Source organism: Triticum aestivum, chromosome 3D, assembly GCF_018294505.1.
Source record: "Triticum aestivum cultivar Chinese Spring chromosome 3D, IWGSC CS RefSeq v2.1, whole genome shotgun sequence".
Taxonomy (NCBI): domain Eukaryota; kingdom Viridiplantae; phylum Streptophyta; class Magnoliopsida; order Poales; family Poaceae; genus Triticum; species Triticum aestivum.
Window position 1 is genome coordinate 537,423,633 of NC_057802.1, and position 15,575 is coordinate 537,439,207.

General features: G+C 45.1%; 1 non-coding gene across 1 annotated transcript; it reads right to left on the reverse strand.

The window, feature by feature from the left end:
- Window positions 1-8,775: 8,775 nt before the first annotated feature.
- On the reverse strand, window positions 8,776-8,972 carry LOC123081108 (U2 spliceosomal RNA). The gene has a single exon (XR_006438630.1). It is a non-coding gene; the product is annotated as a U2 spliceosomal RNA (small nuclear RNA).
- Between the last annotated feature and the right edge of the window lie 6,603 nt (window positions 8,973-15,575).

Here is a 15,575-nt window from a genome sequence, read left to right on the forward strand (position 1 = left end):
ATGCTCTAAGGCTGTGGGTTGGTACGGTATCCGGTGTCATGTGTATTTTGCATGGCTATCGAGCCATCCCTCCAGAACGGTTCCGCGTCCCGTAATGGGCTTAGTTTTCTTCACTATGGGGTCAGGTGCCCCACGAGGGTACATCCTTTTTGCCCGCCAGAGGGGTTGAGTGGAGACCGGTGGTTCCCAGTGAGTTGTCTGAGTTTTCCAGGTGCTTTCCATTGCGCAATACTTCTGTACTATGGTTGCTAAGTCAGTGAAGTGTAATACGCGACGGCGGTTGATGGCGTTGAGGATTCCTTTGTTCGTGCAATTATTGCAGAATACTGAAATCGCGTCCTCATCACGGCAATCTTTAATCTTGTCTTTGACAAGGAGATATCTGGCACAAAAGTGATGGACTATTTCCTGAGACTGTTGTCGTATGTACATGAGGTCGCATATATCAGGAGGGCCGGAATAGCTTGGCGAATATTGCTTGTGGTGGGTGGGTGGCTTTAAATCCGAACCCTGACCCAATTTGGTGTCCGGAGTTTGAAAAACTTCCGAGTTTATTAGTTTGGGCTCGAGGATGTCAAATGATTTTCCAGGCCCAACGCCCGATTCCAGGTTCAGAGGACTGGGAGTGTCGTTCTGCAGACAGGTATCCGGCTCTTTGAGCTTGGACATCCGAACATAGCTCGTCTTCAACATAGGGGAAGAGTTGTTGTTTTGCTCCTCTATGACCGCTATCTGATGGGTGATCGGCGGAGGTTTGATTTCTCTCTGATCAGGTTTAAGCCCAATCTGATCATAGTATGTAGCGACCCCCATGGCGGCGATGCGATCCAGGAGTTCATTTAAAGACGACAACCCCACCAGATCCATCCATTTGGAGTATTCAGAGTCAACACGGAGGCGACTTTCGATGACCTGAGAAGTCATCATCAGCTTAACGGCCGAACGGGCGGTCATGGTAAAGCCGCCCAGCCGGAGGGTTTGGCCTGAGGCCAGGGCTCCTCCGGAGGTGATACTGTCCTTGATAACAAGGCAAGCCATCAATCCTGTCTTCGACGTCACAGCAGAACTCTCAATGAAAGCACCAATGTCGGTGTCAAAACCGGCGGATCTCGGGTAGGGGGTCCCGAACTGTGCATCTAAGGTCGATGGTAACAGGAGACAGGGGACATGATGTTTACCCAGGTTCGGGCCCTCTCGATGGAGGTAATACCCTACTTCCTGCTTGATTGATCTTGCTGAATATGAGGATTACAAGAGTTGATCTACCACGAGATCGTAATAGCTAAACCCTAGATGTCTAGCCTGTATGATTGTGATTGCCTCTACGGACTAAACCCTCCAGTTTATATAGACACCGGAGGGGCCTAGGGCTGTACAGAGTCGGTTTACAGAGGAAGGAATCTTCATATCCGGATGCCAAGTTTGCCTTCCACGCCAAGGAGAATCCCATTCGGACACATGACGAAGTCTTCTATCTTGTATCTTCATGGTCCATTAGTCCGGCCCACGTTACACGGGCCGGACGCCCGAGGACCCCTTAATCCAGGACTCCCTCAATGGGCCTTATGGGCCAAGAGGGGAAACACACCACCCATAAAGGGGTTGGTGTGCCCCCCATATGGGCTGGCCAAATTGGAGAAGGAAAGGGGAAGGAGGAAAGGAAAAAGGGAATAGGATTCCCCCTTCCCCCTCTTCCCTTCCTACTCCGAATAGGAATAGGAAAGGGAGGAGGTCGAATTGGGAGGTGCCCAAGCAGGATTCCTCCTACTTGGGGCGCCCCCTTGGCTGCCTCTCCTCCCCTCCAACCTATATATACGAAGGGGGCACCGCTAGAACACACAACAAACATTGTTAGCCGTGTGCAGCACCCCCCTCCTCAGTTTACGCCTCCGGTCATATTCACGTAGTGCTTAGGCGAAGCCCTGCACAGATCACTTCACCATCACCGTCACCATGCCGTCGTGCTGACAGAACTCTCCCTCGACACTTTGCTGGATCAAGAGCTCGAGGGACATCATCGAGCTGAACGTGTGCAGAACTCGAAGGTGTCGTACGTTCGGTGCTTGATCGGTCGGAACGAGAAGAAGTTCGACTACATCAACCGCGTTGTCAAACGCTTCCGCTTTCGGTCTATGAGGGTACATGGACACACTCTCCCCCTCTCGTTGCTATGCATCTCCTAGATAGATCTTGCGTGAGCGTAGGAAAATTTTGAAATTGCATGCTACGTTTCCCAACACATAGCACTATAAGTGGAATAGACGATGGTTGTGGAGAAGACAAAAAGAAGGAGATAGTCTCACATCAACTAGGCGTATCAACGGGCTATGAAGATGCCCATCAATAGACATCAATGTGAGTGAGTAGGGATTGCCATGCAACGGATGCACTAGAGCTATAAGTTTATGAAAGCTCAAAAAAGAAACTAAGTGGGTGTGCATCCAACTTGCTTGCTCACGAAGACCTAGGGCAATTTGAGGAAGCCCATCATTGGAATATACAAGCTAGGTTCTATAATGAAAAATTCCCACTAGTATATGAAAGTGAAAACATAGGAGACTCTCTATCATGAAGATCATGGTGCTACTTTGAAGCACAAGTGTGGTAAAAGGATAGTAGCATTGCCCCTTCTCTCTTTTCTCTCATTTTTTTATTTGGGCCTTCTCTTATTTTTTTGGCCTCTTTTTTTCGTTCGGAGTCCCATCCTGACTTGTGGGGGAATCATAGTCTCCATCATCCTTTCCTCACATGGGACATTGCTCTAATAATGAAGATCATCACACTTTTATTTACTTACAACTCAAGAACTACAACTCGATACTTAGAACAAAATATGACTCTATATGAATGCCTCCGGCGGTGTACCGAGATGTGCAATGAATCAAGAGTGACATGTATGAAATAATTATGAATGGTGGCTTTGCCACAAATACGATGTCAACTACAAGATCATGCAAAGCAATATGACAATGATGGAGCGTGTCATAGTAAACGGAACGGTAGAAGGTTGCATGGCAATATATATCAGAATGGCTATGAAAATGCCATAATAGGTAGGCATGGTGCCTTTTTTGAGGAAGGTATATGGTGGTTTTATGGTACCGGCGAAAGTTGCACGGCACTAGAGAGGCTAGCAATGGTGGAAGGGTGAGAGTGTGTATAATCCATGGACTCAATATTAGTCATAGAGAACTCATATACTTATTGCAAAAATCTATTAGTTATCGAAACAAAGTACTATGCGCATGCTCCTAGGGGGATAGATTGGTAGGAAAAGATCATCCCTCGTCCCCGACCGCCACTCATAAGGAAGACAATCAATAAATAAATCATGCTCCGACTTCATCACATAATGGTTCACCATACATGCATGCTACGGGAATCACAAACTTTAACACAAGTATTTCTCAAATTCACAATTACTTACTAGCATGACTCTAATATCACCATCTTCATATCTCAAAACAATCATAAGGAATCAAACTTCTCATAGTATTCAATGCACTTTATATGTAAGTTTTTATTATATCCCTCTTGGATGCCTATCATATTAGGACTAAATTTATAACCAAAGCAAATTACAATGTTGTTTAGAGATTCTCAAAATAATATAAGTGAAGCACAAGAGTTCATCAATTTCTATAAAATAAAACCACCGCCGTGCTCTAAAAGGATATAAGTGAAGCACTAGAGCAATATTGACTAGCTCAAAAGATATAAGTGAAGCACATAGAGTATTCTAATAAATCACGATTCAGGCGTGTCTCTCTCAAAAGGTGTGTACAGAAAGGATGATTATGGCAAACCAAAAAGCAAAGACTCAAATCATACAAGACGCTCCAAGCAAAACACATATCATGTGGTGAATAAAAATGTAGCCTCAAGTAAAGTTACAGATAGACGAAGACGAAAGAGGGGATGCCTTCCGGGGCATCCCCAAGCTTAGGCTCTTGGTTGTCCTTGAATATTACCTTGGGGTGCCTTGGGCATCCCCAAGCTTAGGCTCTTGCCACTCCTTATTCCATAGTCCATCAAATCCTTACCCAAAACTTGAAAACTTCACAACACAAAACTCAACAGAAAATCTCATAAGCTCCATTAGTATAAGAAAATAAATCACCACTTTTGGTACTGTTGTGAAATCATTCTTTATTTATATTGGTGTAATATCTACTGTATTCCAACTTTTCCATGGTTCATACCCCCCGATACTAGCCATAGATTCATCAAAATAAGCAAACAACACATAGAAAACAGAATCTGTCGAAAACAGAATCTGTCGAAAACAGAATAGTCTGCAGCAATCTGGATATTTTGAATACTTATGTAACTCCAAAAATTCTGAAAAAATAGGAAAACCTAAGAAATTTGTTTATTAATATTCTGCAAAAGAATCAGTATTTTAGCATGCTTCTGTGATGTTTAATAATTCTGGGACTGAGCGCAAAAGTTTCTGTTTTTCAGCAAGATCAAGCCAACTATCACCATAAGCTATCTCAAAGGTCTTACTTGGCACAAACACTAATTAAAACACAAAACCACAATTACTACAGAGGCAATAATGTGTAACTTATTCAAGAACAGTAGAAAAAGAAAAAAAACACAAAAATAAAATTGGGTTGCCTCCCAACAAGCGCTATTGTTTAAAGCATTTTCAGCTAGGCATTGAGATCTCAATGGTGCTCACATAAAAGAGAAGAATTGAAGCAAAAAGAGAGCACCATAAAACATGTGACAAACACATCTAAGTCTAACATACTTCCTATGCATAGGCATTTTATAAGCAAACAAATTATCAAGGCAAGCAAAAACTAGCATATGCAAGGAAGAAGAAAGAGGCGATAGCAATCTCAACATGAAGAGAGGTAATTTAGTAACATGAAAACTTCTATAACCACATTTTCCTCTCTCATAATAATTACATGTAGGATCATAAGCAAATTCAACAATATAGCTATCACATAACATATTCTCAACACGATCCACATGCATGCGAAGTTGACACTCTTTCAAAATAGTGGGATTAACATTAACTGAAGTCATGGCCTCTCCAAACTCACTTTTATCAAAAAAATCATAAGATTGAACATTCTCCAAATATGTGGGATCTAAAGTTGACACTCTACCAAACCCACTTTCAAAATTATTGCAAACATTATTATCAATCTCATATTTATCATGGGGTTTAAATAAATTTTCATGATCATAAGAAGAATCACCCCAATCATGATCATTGCAATAAGTAGTAGACATAGCAAAACTAGCATCCCCAAGCTTAGAGTTTTGCATATTATTAGCATAACTGACATTAATAAAATTTATAATAACATCATTGCAATCATGTTTTTGATTCAAGGAACTATCAAGTATGGGTGCAATAGTAATAATCTCATGTTTAACATAAGGAACTATAGCAAATTCATCTCCATAAATATTGGTATCATGGCCATAAGAGTAGCAAGCATCATGTTCATCAAGGGATATTTCAATCAAATCATCGGAATCATAATTACCTATAGATTCATGCATATCATTATTTTCTTCCAAAGCAACGGTCATTCTCTCAATAAACTCCTTAACATAGGCATTATGAGCATAGTTTTCATAGCAATATTTAAGTATGTTGAAATTTTCAGATTTGTAGAGAGTAAGATCATACTTTTCAATCAAAGAAGCAACTTCATAAGCACCCTTATAAGCAACAAATTCTCCAGTTTGTTCGATATCATAGTAACTATAAACACCCTTTTCATAAGAAGATAAGATTTCATTATCATTAAACTCACATAGTTGGGCAAGGTGTTTTTTAGGGTTCTTAGAGCAACAAGTAAAATCATAAATTTCACAAAGATTCTAAGAGTAACACAACAAAGAGTTTATTTGATTCCATAAGAGTCTTCCTTTTTCAGACAATCGATGACACACAAAATGAGCATGCTCATCTAAAGATTTTTCCCTCAACTAAACTAGTTGGGGTTTCAACACGAGCACATATAGATCGAAGATGATCCAAGTAGAACTTTAAGTGGATCCATATCAATAGATTTTAGCAAGCAAAGATGCAAGTAAATAGAAGGCACATGGAAACTCAAACAAAAAGACATACGGAAAGAAGGCGAAGAAACGGGCAAATCTTTTCGAAAATCGTTTTAGAAGTGGGAGAGAGGAAAATGAGAGGCGAATGGCGAATAATGTAAAGAGATGAGAGTTTATGATGGGTACTTGGTATGTCTTGACTTGGCGTAGATATCCCTGGCAACGGCGCTAGAAATTCTTCCTGCTACTTCTTAAGCTTGTGTTGGTTTTCCTCTGCGCCCGCTGGCGTCCGCCAGCCTTGGTCGTCATGGCTTGCATCATCGCAACCTCAGGAGGTTGGGTGCCTGCATAGAAATCTACGCTCCTCAGGAGGCAATCTGGGGAGGCCACTCCCTCAGGAGGTCTTGGCGTCGTCCACCTTGCGAGGCTGGGCCCCTCGCGAGGGTCTTGTCTTGATAGTCTTGGAGGCGGGCCATACCAGGCCGTCGAAGGAGCCACGCCGTGGGCCGCAGACAGGCAAGTCTAGGTACCCTGGTTCCCAGAATGCCGACACATACATCAACATGTTTGCAAAGTTAATGAATTACTAAATTTGACACGTGAATGTAATTCAACGTAGACATTTAAATTATTGCATTTCTTTTCAATCAAATTTTAGTTTCTTCGAAAATAGCCTCTTACAGAAATGTAGGGAAAGACTGTGTACTATAGACCCAAAGTGGTCGGACCCTTCCCCGGACCCTGCGCAAGCGGGAGCTACATGCACCGGGCTGCCCTTTTTTAATATGTTAGTGATTCTCTTTTCTGTTGAGGCTTCTTGATATGAGTATTGATATTTTATAAATTATTTACTCCTTGCAGTCTATAGATGCTATGCGATCATGAAAGTTTTGTCTCCATCCCGCCGGGGATGCTCCTGCATCATGCCGGTTGTTTGATGCCATTGTTAGTCATTGCATTCCTGTGATTATCAGCAGACGGATCGAGCTCCCTTTTTAGGACGAGATTGATTACAACGAGTTCTCACTCTTCTTCTCAGTTGAAGAAGCTCTAGAACCTGATTACTTGCTCAACCAGCTCAGACAGATGCCCAAAGAGAAGTGGGTTGAGATGTGGTCAAAGCTGAAAAACATCTCTAGTCACTATGAATTCCAGTATCCCCCATGAAGGATGATGCCGTGAACATTATATGGCGCAGGTGAGGCACAAAATCCCCGCAGTTAACCTTGCGATCCACAGGAGTAGGAGACTAAAAGTTCCAGACTGGTGGTGAGGATTTGGTGAATTGTGTACATATTCTCATATCAATGGCGAAACCGGCATCATTCATATGGTTCATGACCAAGCCATGGCGGTCATACCTTGTGCACCATGACACTGGATCCAGGAAGATGTACTGACAGACACTAACATTTTTGCCCCTTTTCGTTGAACTTACAACACCGTAACCATTACCCCCCTCGAGGTCATGATATAGTGAGAACATGTAGTTATGTTATACAACTGGCTTGGCAGAAGCATGCGCATTAGAAACACACTTACAAACATGTGTACCAACAACTGGATGTTGCAATGTATTCAAGTAGATATAATTTCTCTTACTAATTGATACTTCTTGAGCCCTTTAACAGCCAAGGTATTTTTTTTTGGTTGTTGATTGTTTTTGAGATAGCTTACCACTCATTTCAAGTGGCTGTTTTTGATACGTTCATCCTGTGTTTCCTGTGAGAAATTCTCTGGGTGGCTCGGATCGACTGTTGGCCTGCTTATCTCAATGACTTGTTAATAGTGGTAACACTAGGTTTCCAGGAAGTGAATCGGGATGTAAGAATTTTATATGGTGGGGAACAAACTACCAATGGTGTGGACTGTGGAGAACACTTTTATCATGGGCTACTAATTTCTAGCTTGTCATGTCGGTCCTGTTTGCAGCAATTTTTTGGTGGGGGTATATATGGGTATTGTGGAGAAGTAATTGGTGGCTGTGTTTCCTCCAACATCCAGACCGACAAGAAAAATCCCCGCAGTTAATCTTGCGATTCACAGGAGTAGGAGATGAAAAGTCCCAAACTGGTGGTGAGGATTTGGTGAATTGTGTACATATTCTCATATCGATGGCGAAACCGGCATCATTCATATGGTTCATGACCAATGCCATGGTGGCCATTCCTTGTGCACCATGACACTGGATCCAGGACGATGTACTGACAGGCACTAACATTTTTCGTCGATCGTATAACACGAGAACCTGTAGTTATGTTATAGAGCAGGCTTGCCAGACAGAAGAATGCGCATTATCCTTACTAACATTTGCAAATATATGTACCAACAGATTAATGCATTTCAAGTAGATATAATTTCTCTTACTAATTGCTAGTACTTCCCCTACAACAGCCTGGATATGTTTTGATATGTTCATTCTGTCTTGCCTGTGAAAAACTCTCTTCCTCTCATCTGTCTCCGGGTGGCTGGGATTGACAGGAAGGACTTTGTGATCATAAGCAGAAGAGCAAGCTTGCCTGCCAAATCTGAACCTTATACATATGTTCATCCGGCTTCCCTTTGCGTACGTTACAGGATCAAACCAACTCCACTTTCGATTTCTATTTCCAATTCAGAAGACTGCCTAAGCCTGTCTGCGAGAAGGGCCACCTTTAAGCCCTCAGCGATTGTAAACAGCAGATGCTGAGGACTAATTTTCTTATCTCCAGGGGGTCAAATTTTAATTTTAAAATTTGGTTGGGGTGCGCCTGCCCAGGCAATAGTGCAACGCACTGGGCGACACCTGAGGGCCCCAGTGGCAATCCACTGTGGTGAGCCCTCCCCCATAAAAAATAAATTTAATATCGTTGTGGGCACATGGCCCACATATCAGATATTAAACTGATAAGAACAGATACTACACTTGATCTTAGCCAAAAGGCCGAGAAAGGTATGAGTTGTTAGCCGTGCCCTCCCCTCTATTTGTAGCCTCTCGGCCTCCCGTCCCCTCTTCGCTAGGCGAGGTGGTACTAAAGGAGTCGCCTCTCGCGCGCGGCTGCGGAGCGCGGACGCTGCGCTGCGTGCCCCCCGGCCCCGAGCCAGCCTCTTTGTTGCATGGGCCTCCAGCGAGACGGCCTTTCCCGATGAGGCCTGTATTATGGGCCTGAGTTGCTCACGGCTCTTCTTGGAGGCCGAGCCCTATCGGGGTGTGTTCTGAAGCCTGACGATCCGTGCATGCACGGCTGCCTGAGGCGGTGCACTGCACGGTGAGATGAGACGCCGGAGTGGCGGCGTCGATCGACCGGGAAACTCCCCAGGAATGCGGTCGTCGCTTCCAGTCTCTCTGTTATCAATCATTCTGTGCGTTCTTTTGCGGAATATACTCTAGTGTGTAGCTCTGCACAACAGAAGCGACGTTCGAAGAAGGCAAGGTAGCATCCATCCATCAAGGAATACTAGTGAATTGTGCGTGCAATAAATAGAAAAATACCTCAGATATATAGCAACAACAACAACAAAAATGCATTCCTAATATTTATCGCCTTGCCCACTGATCATATTAGACGAGCTCCAACTCTAGCCCAGAATGATTCTCATCCTCTAGAATCAAGATTGTTCTATATCAATGTTTGATGTCATACTTCAATGTGAATCACCCTTTTTTTCAGAAAAGATTCAGATCTATTAGTTCATTAGAAGTACAAAGCACCTCGAACATACTAAAAATCCACATCTAGGTCGGTCCCTAGACCACCGAATGACAACTACCCCCGTCAGAACGAGCCGCTCCTCAACTGGAGCCGGCATGACCTTATCGATGACATTCGGAAAGTCTGCGTGCATGTTCCCCTATGAACCAGCACCATGGAGCTGCAGTCACGATGTTGAACTCTCGAACATATCTGATATGAAGGAACTGGCACCAAATCTTGTCGTCGCATGCACGACAAGAAACTCTAACCTCGCCGCCCCAAGGAAACGACAGATATCTACGTTGGATCTCTGTCGACTGCGTTCAGATGGACGAACTCGAGGAGAATCAGAGGCCGGAAAACAAATTCGAAGAAGAACCGTCGTCATCTGCCAAAGCGGCGCACCTGTGAGGACTGAAGAAAACCTAACCTAAACTACTAGCCGAAGCAAAGGCACCGGGAGTGAATCGCAAGTTTATGATGTGCTACTGAAATTATTGATCTCACCAACAAATGATATTAACCTACCACATATCGACATATAAGCTTGTGATTCAACTAATATTTTAACAATAACATACTTATCATAATCCACAAATTTGTGCTCGTTTTGATTGTCACACACCTCTCAAGCTTTACCATGCGTGTTATCATGGACATAAGAGAGTATCTCGAGTTTACTTCCATGCTACTAATGTCTCTTTTTATTAGAGAATCCTATAAGCATGGGAAAAGAAGCTTCTAGAATACATGGGATGATAGAGTGGGGGATCAATTAGAAGGCAATGTGGCAGAATCCTATGAGTTAAGATTTATATAACGAATGAAAATGCTCAGATTTGCCATATCTCAATCGTTGGATGGAGCATTCTCAACGACTACTGTTTGAAGTTATTGTCACACTATATAGTAGTATAGATATGTGAGCGATCGAGCAGAGTTGTCGTTATCACTTTCGTCAACGCCAATGTGCATTGTTTCCGTGGATGAGTTGGATCAAACATGTGTTTCTTACCTTGGTTCTAGTCATAGGCGGTTGCTTGTTTCTCTCTCGTTGATGTTTTAATGGTGGGCAAAACATTCAAGAACTAAGAGCAACACTAGCAGGGCACCAAAATGTTTGATTGTCATAATAACCGTCAATATGACAATTTTGACAAGAGACCACTCTAGCAGAGTCGCTATCCGACTGAATCGTCATAATTCATGGAGGGGACTCCATATTGAGTCAGCGATCATCCATATTTTGAGGTTGTGGGGCTTCATTTGAAGGGCAGATGGCCAAACGCCCATGGCACCGGGACGGGAGACAATGAATTGTGGTCGCGACGTGTCCAACTAGTCACGCCCCTTCCCGCTACCGCCATGTTTTCCCACTGCCTGCCGCTGTAAAAAAGTTTGGCTCTCTTTCTCTACACTACCACCATGCACGCCTCGCAAAAGCTCTTCTTTCTCTGCACTTACACCATGTCGGCCCCCCCTCGACCGGAATGGGTTCAGCTCTCGGAGGAGAAGAAACGAATGCTCGACAAGGAGGAAGTTGCTGGAATCGCTGAGTATGAGTGTGATCGTGGCAACGCGGAGGAGGCCACGCATTAGGATCCCGCCCTCTTCAACATGTGCCTGGATTCTAATCCGAAACACATGTTGGTGTTTGGGATCTCAAGCACAGATACATGTATATATCCCATTTGGGTAGGAGAGGCCTTACACACGCAACTCATATCGGCCACCACATGCTCCTTGTTGCCTCACTATTAAGGAGGCATGAGACGAGCGTTGTGCCGTCAAAGTGTCGAACTTCCACCCGAGAAATATTTGAGCAGACCGCTGCTTGGCAGATGCTGATGTTTTAGAGGAACGCCACTGTATGGCTCCACTACGAGGAGGCACGAGAGGATTTCGCAGCGGAGTACACGAGAGCGCGTCGGATGATGCCAGTTCAATGTCAATATCGAGGAGATGACTCATGCAATATTGGGTCTTACCCCCTTGAGAATGTCGTATCCGACCTTGATCACACGGGGCGGGTATGAGATGAAGACGAGGTCGTTGGACCATCACAATGCCATGCATAGAGTATGATTGGACTTGTGACATATGAGCGTGTGCTGAGCAGCTAGTGCTTCTCCCAAGACATAAAAACTCAATAGTTTATTAGCATGCAAAAGTCGCTAATCTCAAATTAGTGTTTTAATCCTTCAAATTGAGTGTGTGATCATTGAGTTGATGCAACAAAATTTTTATGAAGGTCGTGTTATGATGACTCTATGTTCGTGCATAACCATCGCAACATCTAAATGTTTATGGAGCACACTCAATATCTCAGCGACTCTACAAGAATTGATCTTAATTTATAGTTTAAATAATTATTAGTGTTTGATCAATGTAAAGTCGTCGTGCAGTGCTTCTTTCGCCCAAGTTATTAGGAATCAAATGGACAAAATGACATGTGGGTCCTACTTGCAGGGAAAATATGGATGTTGCATTACGGCGACTTTGTGCTTCCACACAATAGCCACGGCCTCCATATGCCAGATGATGACTGCACATGTGGCGAATCTGTTAGGGTCGATCTATGCAACGGTACCAACAGGAAAAGACACGTTAGCCCAGGCAGAAAATTAGTAGGTTCCCTTCAAACTAAGCCATAAGCCAAAAAAATTCTCTTAAGGACCTTCGACGGCTTACAAATAAGCTAATAACAAATATTTTGCGTCTTTCGGTATGCAGAGAGAAACAACAAGGTTTACTATGGAATTGACCAAGGTATGTCCATATTTAAGACCTTTTTCAACAGACGACATTGGAGAGAAGGATTCTTAAACGGGAACGATAACTAGCGAACCTTTGCCAGGAGCCCAATCCCGACAAACGCCCCCAGAATCATCACATTTGCATCTGACGATGGTAGTTTTCTATCCAAAAATGTAATTTAAACAAACTGTCATGGCGGTTTTGTAAAATGCCAACCCAGCCTCCCCCAATACGTGTGAAACTGCCACCCGGGCATTCGCAACTGCCATGTCTAACATTGAAAAATGTTGAGAGTCAAGTGGGGTTCTATGCTAATAGAGCTCTTAATTAGGGACATGATGAGTTATGACATGACATGTCCGATTTGTAACAAACATTTGTACCAAAAACTAAAGACTGGAATATGGTAAAGAAAGGGAATTGAAAGTAATTACTCGACGATTCATGAGAAGGACAATTGTTGACTTTAAAAGGATGATTTATTGATTATTTGTATTCCGAAACCAAAAGTAAATTTTGTTGTGGACAAGGAACCTGTAAAAACACCTAATTGGTAGTATGGAGAGAAGAGAAATGAGGGAGGAAATGACTACCATCATTTTTGTAACTAGTAGGTGCTTTTTTTACTTCTTTTTCCCTTGTACAATAGTTGTGTTACTTAAAACCAAAATTCAAACTTATCAAAAACAAAAAAGAAATATATGTCATTCAATCTATTATTCATATTCAATATCCATGGTCGTATACACTTGATTTATATTAGTGAGAGGTGCAGTGCGCGTGCAAGATCACTAACTTGATAAATAAAATAAAAAAGAAACAAAGATATTATAGAAATTTTAACATGGTCCGAAACTATTTTAGCCTTCCATATTCTTTGATCCAAGGGCCATATGATCTATTTTCTTCCAAGAGGAAAGATTAATAAAATTGGCAAAAAGGCATCAATTAATAATATGAAAATATATTGCTACGCGCTCTTGCAACATCAAGAATTAAGTTAAATTCAGACTGGTACATACTTTAACTTGTACATACTGTTGGATTCAGGGCTTTGCAGACCCATGAAAGGTTCGAACTCTGGGGCGTGTGCGAAGAACTCAACCTCTCCAGCCAACCAGCTCGTCGCCCCACGGCCTAGCTCGATTCACGCGATCAAGGAAGAAGATGGACACGGCAGATTACCCAGGTTCGGGCCACCTTGCGGTGTAATACTCTACTCCTGCTTTGTGGTGGATTGGCCTCGCGAGGGGCTGAGGATGAACTAGTACAAGGGATGAATAACCTCACGAGGGCTGCTCTGGTGTGGGTGGAAAGGGTCTGATCCCCCGCTATGGTGGTGGCTAACCTATACTTATAGTGGCCTCGGTCCTCTTCCCCCGAACGTAGGCGGGAAGGGATTCCAAAGTGGCCAATTTGAAAGGGGACAAGTAGTACATCTTATCCTGACGAAAGGTAGTCTTCGCCTGCAAAGCTTCTGGTCGTGACACGGTGGTGGGTCCGGCGATGACATCCGTCCTGCCGTGTTCGTGGTCTTGGTCTCGTTGCACCGGAATGGAAACATTTTCCAGATTCCTCGGGAACCCGCGCCTGCGCTTGCTTCCTTAGCACCAAAGAGGAAACTGCCTCCTCTGCGCCCGCTGGCGTTCGCCTACCTTGGTCGTCGTGGTACCTGCATAGAAATCTCCACTCCTTAGGAGGCAACCTGGGGAGGCCGCTCCCTCGGGAGGTCTTGGCGTCGTCCACCTCGCGAGGCTTGGCCCCTCGCGAGGGTCTTGTCTTGATAGTCTTTAAGGCGGGCTGTATCAGGACGTCGAAGGAGCCACGCCATGGGCCGCAGGCACGCAAGTCTGGGTACCCTGCTTCCCAGAACGCCGACAGTAGCCCCCGGGCACAAGGCGCGCTCGGACTTGGCTTCATGGCGAAGCCAAAGGGCAAGGGCGAAGCGTCTGGGCCCCAATCGCCTGCGGGACAGGCCGACGCGTGGCGCTTGATGAGACGTGGGCGCCTCCGCTTCCCCACGCCACCTCGGCAACTGCTCGGACTTGACAACTTCCTGGCGCACACCCCCAAGCCATCATTGCCCCACTATTCGCTTGCCTTCTGCTTCTCCTCTTCCATCGCGGACTTGCGCCCTCTTTGCCAGATTCGGTGACAGCTCCAATCCACCTTGCTGCCATGGCTCCCAGGAAGAGGATGGGCAAGACCCCCACGGCCGCGGAGCCCATGCCGGGGCCAGAACTAGTGCTAGACCCGTCCACGGTGATCAATCAGGAGGCACTAGATAAGGTTCGGCATGCCATTGCCGCTGATTCCAACGAGTGGAAGGCAACAGAAATCTGGCCCGCCTCCCGGGCTTTGGTTGACATGGAGGCCACCGAGATCCCTCTTCGTCTCCACGCCCTTTTCGCCGGCCTGCTGCCTCCTTTCTTTGATTTCTTCAATGACGTGCTCTTACACTATCAAATCCGCATGCTACATCTGGATCCCGGATCCATCGTCCTCCTCTCTGCTTTTGCATTCCCGTGCGAGGCCTTCGTGGGCATTGCCCCATCCATGGCCTTGCTTCACCACTTATTCTCGCTCCAATTGGTCGACGGCGAGCAACGCTCGGGGTGCGTGTCACTTCAGGTGGTGGCGGCAACCGTAGACTCCGGCACCGACTCCATGCTCCGCCTAGATGCGAGGGGATTCCGGAAGCAGTGGGTGTACGTGGATGTCATCGCGCGCAGCCTCCTGCTTCTGCTCCCCTGCACCCCTGCGAAGCCGAGTTCCGGGTGGTGGGGCACGCAAAGCTGGTCGACCCGCGGCTCGCCCGAGTCATGGCTAGTCCAATTTGAAGAAGGCGGGGGTAACGATGGCGATGGTGGTGAGGGAGTTCACCCGGCGACGTATCGCCCCGCTTCAGTGCCATTCCCACCCGATGTGGGTTTTCACCGGCCCCGCGGACGACATTAGGCTCCAGCGGCCCTCTCTTCCTTCCGGCACCCTGCGCGAAGTGCTCCGCCTCCACCGCCGGGCTCCCTCCGGACGGCTTCCCTCTTTACGATCACCCGCAGGGGGAGCCTTCGCCATGAAGACGCCGCACTTCGACGAGTGGGGGCTGCT